The sequence below is a fragment of the Pleuronectes platessa genome, chromosome 10 (assembly GCF_947347685.1).
Source record: "Pleuronectes platessa chromosome 10, fPlePla1.1, whole genome shotgun sequence".
Classification (NCBI taxonomy): Eukaryota; Metazoa; Chordata; class Actinopteri; order Pleuronectiformes; family Pleuronectidae; genus Pleuronectes; species Pleuronectes platessa.
In genome coordinates this window covers 8831694-8838153 of record NC_070635.1, presented here as the reverse complement: position 1 = coordinate 8838153, position 6460 = coordinate 8831694, and the positions used below count along the sequence as shown (strand labels likewise).

The 6460-nt window shown below is 44.3% G+C and overlaps 1 protein-coding gene across 1 annotated transcript in view; it reads left to right on the top strand.

The window, feature by feature from the left end:
* erfl3 (Ets2 repressor factor like 3) overlaps window positions 1-6460 on the top strand; it is a 42775-nt gene that overhangs the window by 21689 nt on the left and 14626 nt on the right. The window lies entirely within an intron of this gene.

Sequence of the window (6460 nt, the reverse complement as noted above, 5' to 3'; positions counted from 1 at the left end):
AGTAAGAGCCTATAGAAAATGTAGACCGCATGTGGTGACATCTAAGAAAACTAGAGCCGCTTGTGAGGCTTATACATGCTTTTGTGTGACGTGCGTTTACCTCTCCTGGCCGACAGGTGAGACAGGGTTTACCACGACCTCAGTTCCTCCAGGACAAACTGGTCTCCATCTAAATTATTCACAACAACACATGTTTATTTGGCAAACATGTCAAATGTGCTACAATTAACCTACCTCATCTAACTCTAGTTCTAGAATCTGAGCCAGTGTAAAATCAAGATGGAAACTTCTAAGCCCAACAGTCAACAGTTCTTCTCCTAATCTGCATCTCCTCCAGACACTTTCTCTGCTGTCGGCTTTGAGCAGCTGATTCCAGCCTTTGTTTTTGAGCAGACATGTTGACAGACATGAGCTGAAGTTAAACACGCTGCCACACGCTAAACGATTCTCCCCCCTTTAGATTTTGGGGTAGAAAATTCAGTTTTTAGTCAAACAGTTCCCAGCACAAGGGTTAGGGTTAGTCTCAGTCACAGTCACCCTTAAGATGACTGTGACGTTTTTATGTTGAAACCAATACCTAAACCATTTTGAGTTAATGACCACTGTCTAAATTATCGATTTTCCTGGACGTCAATGCCCCAGGTCCTCAACTTTTTTGTGTCACTGTTTTGTGTCTCCGTCTCTCACTCTCTAATCTTCCTCTACCGGCCTTTTGAATTTTTAATGGACATGGTGGGAAGAGCACAGACATTTTGGGAGTCGTACGTATAGGCTCTAATTACCCTCCTCCTCCTCCTGCAGAAACCCTCTTTCTCTCCCTACGCTCACTCTTTCTTTTATTATCCCCTCATCCCTCCCCTCCGACTCCTGGTCTTGTGTTTCTGTCTTCTGTGCTCCGCCCGCTCTGTGCGGCGCTCGGGGCAGTTTCACTCATCCAGGCGGCTGTGACAAAGACGAAGCTGTGTATACGTGTGCGTGAAACACAGGCAGATACAGGCTGGCTCTCAATATTTAGTGGGTTTGCAGACCCTCTGAGCTCACCCTGACCTCACTCTCACCCACGCACCCACTTGCACCGGTCGTTTCCCACATCCACGCTAAAGCTGAGTTGAGTTAAAGTAGCGCTGTGCCAGCCAACTGAAGCTAATGGCTGTTCAGAGGCCCTGCCCCCGTGTAAAAGCCCTGAGTCTGCAACTCCGCTGTTAGTTTGGCACAGGCCTGTCAGTTGATTTGCCGCTGAGTAGGACTCACAGCTCTGGGAATCTCTTTTCTCACTCTAGTACTTTGTCTGGCTGCCCGTCTGTCTCTGCCCTCTTCCCATCAGCCCTGGCTCCCCTCGACACCTCACTCCCAGGTTGATGATTGAGCCGCAGCTGAAGAGTTCCATGAATTCACTGATCATTTTCTCATTAACCTGGTTTTATCTAACAATCAGTCTAAAATAAAAACTGGAGTTGAAACTGGAGTGTATTTCTGTCTGTTACGAACAGAAGGTAAAAAAATAATAATAATAAGATTACCGCAGGGAGTTTAAAAATCTAAACAAGTATAAAATTCTGTATTATGAATATTCTCTTACGAGGCTATTTCACCATATCTCCACTCGTGTGGAAGTGTGAGTAGCTCTGGTGAAGACAGGACATATTTAAGGATGATAGAAAAATAAACAGATTAAATAAGTAATTAGCTTTAAGAGGGAGGACAAGAACTCAATGTTAAACAGTGGCAGAGAGCAACTTTATCTATCGCCTACCGCTGTGTCCCCCTCCTCACTGCATAGTTTAATCTCTCTCTATCTTCTCAAGTCTATTGTCCTTGTCCTCTTTCTTTCTTTTCTCTTTCACTCTTTTCTCACTCAGTTGCTTTCATCTCCACGGACGCCCAACCCCCCCTTCTCCTCTTGCGGTGTGAGAGAGAGAGAGAGAGTGGAGGTTATTGTTGGTCTGGCGAGCGGCACACATAGCTGGAATAGCAGCAGTGGTAGAAGTCTGCTTGGGCCCTGCCACCAAGATCACACAGAGGAAAAGAGGCATCCGCACTCCTGGAGAGGGGAGGAGGAGAGAGGAGGGGAGGGGACAGGAGAGGGGGAAGGAGGTAAGGATGAGGAGGGAGGGGGGTAAGCAATCTGAGCTGGATGACAACAGACTACCAGACGAGCTATGATCTCATCGCCCCCTTAATCCCACCCCGCCTCCTCTTCCTTCCCTCCCTCCCTCCCTCCCTCCCTCCCTCCCTCCTCCCTCCCTCCATCCATCTACCCCCTCTCTCCTCTCCCACTCTTGCCATTGTCCGTGTTTCTTTCTCTCCGCACTCTTGTTTCCCCGATCTCCCTCCCCTGTCTCCTTTTCTCCTACCTTCTTCTCTCTGTTCTTCAGATGTCCTAATGCTCACCCCATCTCATCTTGCCTTCTTCTCTTTCACTCCCTCACTCCCTCCCTCTCTTCATCCTCCCCCTCTTCACCCCCCTTTGCATCACTTTCTACCACCTGCCCCTCACTTGTCCCAACTCGAAACACACACACACACACACACACACACACACACACACACACACACACACACACACACACTCAGAGAGAGAGAGAGAGCGAGTGTTCTTGACGCACTTGCACTCTCTTTAGTGTCCCAGGGCAGAGATTAGGCGCACCCCTATCGTCAACCCTCCACACCAGTCTCTACATTATTGATGCTTAGTGTGTCTGTGTGTGTTTGTGTGTGTGAGATTGTGAGGCCTGCACATCCATGCTGTAATGGCTATCTGGTGTCTCCCTTGGGAGGGAAGGGGGTGAGGGAGGAAAGGAGCCAAAGAGAGGGAGAGTCGAGGTCAGAGAGGTTAAGTGTGGTGGTGGGGGTTAGGTCCTGCTCTTCAGGCTCATCCTCCCTCTTTCTATCTCCCCCTCTCATCTTTATCCAAATGCAAAGTTTCACACAGTTTGTATATGCCCACACACACACACACATATTCCCCCAAAATTCATTGCTAAAATTCCCCCTACAACTCTTTCAAAAGTGAGTGTGTGTATGTGTGTGTTTTTGTGTTAGTGTGTGTGAGAGGATGGGGATTATGTTTAGAGGAATGCTGAGAACAAGAACAGGTGTCTTTGTCCTCTCCACCCATAGTCCTACCGAGGCCGAGCTGTCCTGACTCACACTGGATCAGCTATCACACACGACACACACATGGACACACACACAAACTCGCACACACATGGCCTCAAAAGTTGCTGTCGTGTTAACTATGCAACTTGGTCTCTTTGATGTAAAGGTTTTGACTGATGAGTAATGAAAAGCACTCAACACCCTGACACGTACAGTACACACACATGTGCACCATACTTGTGCCTATTTATCGTCACGGTCACATTGATATACAGTGATGCTGATGACAGTGAATTGTGCGTTTCTTTTCAGGTAGAGCATGTTCTCTTGGATTTAGTCACACACTCACACAGTCACACACACACACTCACACACGCACACACACAGCGCTGCTGCTGGTCCTCCAGGTATCGGTTTCACTCAGTGACCTGAAATATGATGTGTGTGTGTAATGACCTCCGTGGCCCACGCCAAAGTCAAAAAGATCATTACAGATGCATCTCTACAGACCTACACACACATACTGTCTGTGCAAACAATATAAGTTATGTTGGCTTATAAAACAATATCTATCTATCTATAAATCAATATAAATCCTATATATAGTGTATAGGCATAGTGAGGTAGTTAAACACATATTAATATGTCAGATTTGTAAAGCCACAACATTAAGGAGCAGAAATCCGAATGTAAAAATCAAAATAAATATTAATGATGATGATAATGATAAAATTCTCATTGATTCTAAAGATTTCTATCAAACCCTTATGACAGAGAAATGAAACTGGGGCTTGATATTTTACAGTTTGACCACAAACTTTATTTTAAATAGCTATAAAGAGAAAACACAAATACAACCCAATATATAACTTAAATTAAGAAAATAAAAATACATTATCTAAAATAAATCAGTCGGCTCTACTTAGAATCAGTTTTAATCTGTTTCTTCTAAATGTAAATGAGCAACCAAAGCTCAGTTACACAACAGACACCGAGTACAAAACAATCATCTACTGTCGACCACTGAGCTCTGGGGCAGCAGTGGTCAGTGGACGGTCAGTGGTCGGTCAGTGGTCAGCACTACTCATTGAATCATCTCAGATCGGGGATTCGATCAACCGCCTCCTGACTTGAGTGGAAACGCGTCATTTGCTTTGACACAGTCCCCATCAGTTCACTATGTCTGGAAACATTGTGTTGTCCTCTGCAGTGGGAGTGTGTTTGTGTAGGCGGTGATGTGTTATTGTTGGAGGAGTGTGCTCAGCCAGGCCAGTATGTTGATGATAGCCCCTGGTGTGCTGCTCTGTGGCTGTGTAGTTCACTCAGGGTTTGATCACGCAACAAGTGTTTGTTTGAATGTTTGAAAGAGAAACAGGAGGTGGAGGGCGGGAAGGGAAAAAAGGAAATAAAATGATTCCGAGTGTTGTTTCATGTTCATGCTAACTCGCTACCTACACATGCACGTCTGGAAAGAGGCTTTGCCAAATGAAGACAACACAGTTTATGCAGTTTTTTACACCCATGGTCATTTCACACATTGTGATGTTTGTTAAAAGGAACAATAATCTGCAGTTTCAATAAAGTAGCCTGCACAGCCTGTTTGTTGGCCGCCTGCTGTGTTCATTATATTCACAGATAAAATCCCGTCTGGATTTCGGAGATTGGAAAATGTGTAGGCATCCTCAACATTGTTTGACTAATATTCAGAAATCTTCATTTTGAATCCTCCTGAGTAGGTTGGACAACTGAGTGAATCATTGGCCGTGCCTCGCAGAAACATCAGTGTGGAGAAAAACCTTCAGGAAATAGTGGTTAAGAATAGGAATTAGCCCACGTTTAATTATCATGAAGACACATATGATGATAACTTTCCTCACAGCCTCTTCTTCACTAAGAACCGGAAACCTTAATATGGCTGAACCCGCCCCTGCTCTGTCCTTTTTATATAGTGTAAAAGTCCCAAAAATAAGATAACACATGTCGATCAAATTATTCTAGTAAGCACTTGTGTGCACATTCGTAGATACAGTCTCTGGCAGATGTTCTATCAACATTATTCAGTGTTACGCAACAGTGACTAAATGGTAAGAGCCGGTTAGTGCAGCAGAGATTATCAGGGCTATCTATCTCTGCCTCAGGCTGTCATCCAGTAAATCCATCGACAGGCCTGCACATCCATAATCTGATGATTTGGGCCTGTTTGTTTCCCAATCTCCAGCCAACTCATTTCCTCTGTTGTTGTTTGTATGCTGTTGCAGTTACACACAGGAAGACACAGGCCCTCATCCTAGCCTTTCTATGTCCTCTCAAAATAGGATGTAATGGCTAAATTATCCAAGTGAATTGACAATTAGAAACCCCTGCTCATTGTAAAACAATTTCCCGGTAATGTATTATTTCTCTAAAGTTTATCCATTTGCAATATTCATGTGTTTTTGTGTGTCGGCCAGATGCACAAATGTGGATCTAAAATAACACTGCTGCAGCCATAAAGAAGGCATCAAATGTAATCAACTTGCACAACAAAAACTGTCAGGCAGCTTTTAGGGACTTTTCACAGCTGCCTTGTTTGGCCAGGACTTCAGACTTTTCCATTTAGACTGAATCAAATTAACCAGTATGAAAGACAATTTAGACAAAGCTCCAGACCAGTGGACCAAAACTTTATCAGACTTTTTGGGATGGTTTGGACTTTCAGATCTCTTGCAGCTGTGGCTGAGGGGTAGAGTGGTCGTCCTCCAACCTGAAGGTCGGCGGTTCGATCCCCAGTCTGACCCATCTGCATGCCAAAGTGTACTTGGGCAAGATGCTGAACCCCGAATGGCCCCCCATAGAATAACAAAGTGCTGCGAATAGATGCACTGTATGAATGTGTGTGTGAATGGGTGAATGTAAAACTGTACTGTAAAACGCTTTGAGTGGTCATCAAGACTAGAAAAGCGCTATATAAATACAAATCCACTTACCCTTTACCATTTGCAGGAAGTTGAGACAGCGTTAAATAATAGAAAAGGACAGAGACGTGGCCCGTTGGATGGCTTGTGGTCTTTGCCTCAGATTATATGATGTTTGGACGACGAGGACAATCATTTTGCTGGTGGTAATCCCATTAAAGTATTACAGTAGCAATGGAATTAACAATGACATGAACCTTGGCTTGGTCCAGACTTTCAGTTGTGTTAATATCCTTATTTAAAGTTAATGTACATCATTGCATCAGATAGGTTATTTATACTTTCCTGCAATCAGTGTAATTTGAAGCGTTACATTATTTGCACCTGATATTTTAAAGTAATATCAGCAGAACTTTTCAGCATTAAATATCCTGTACCGTGACACTTTAGAACCTCCTCCCTTCTGC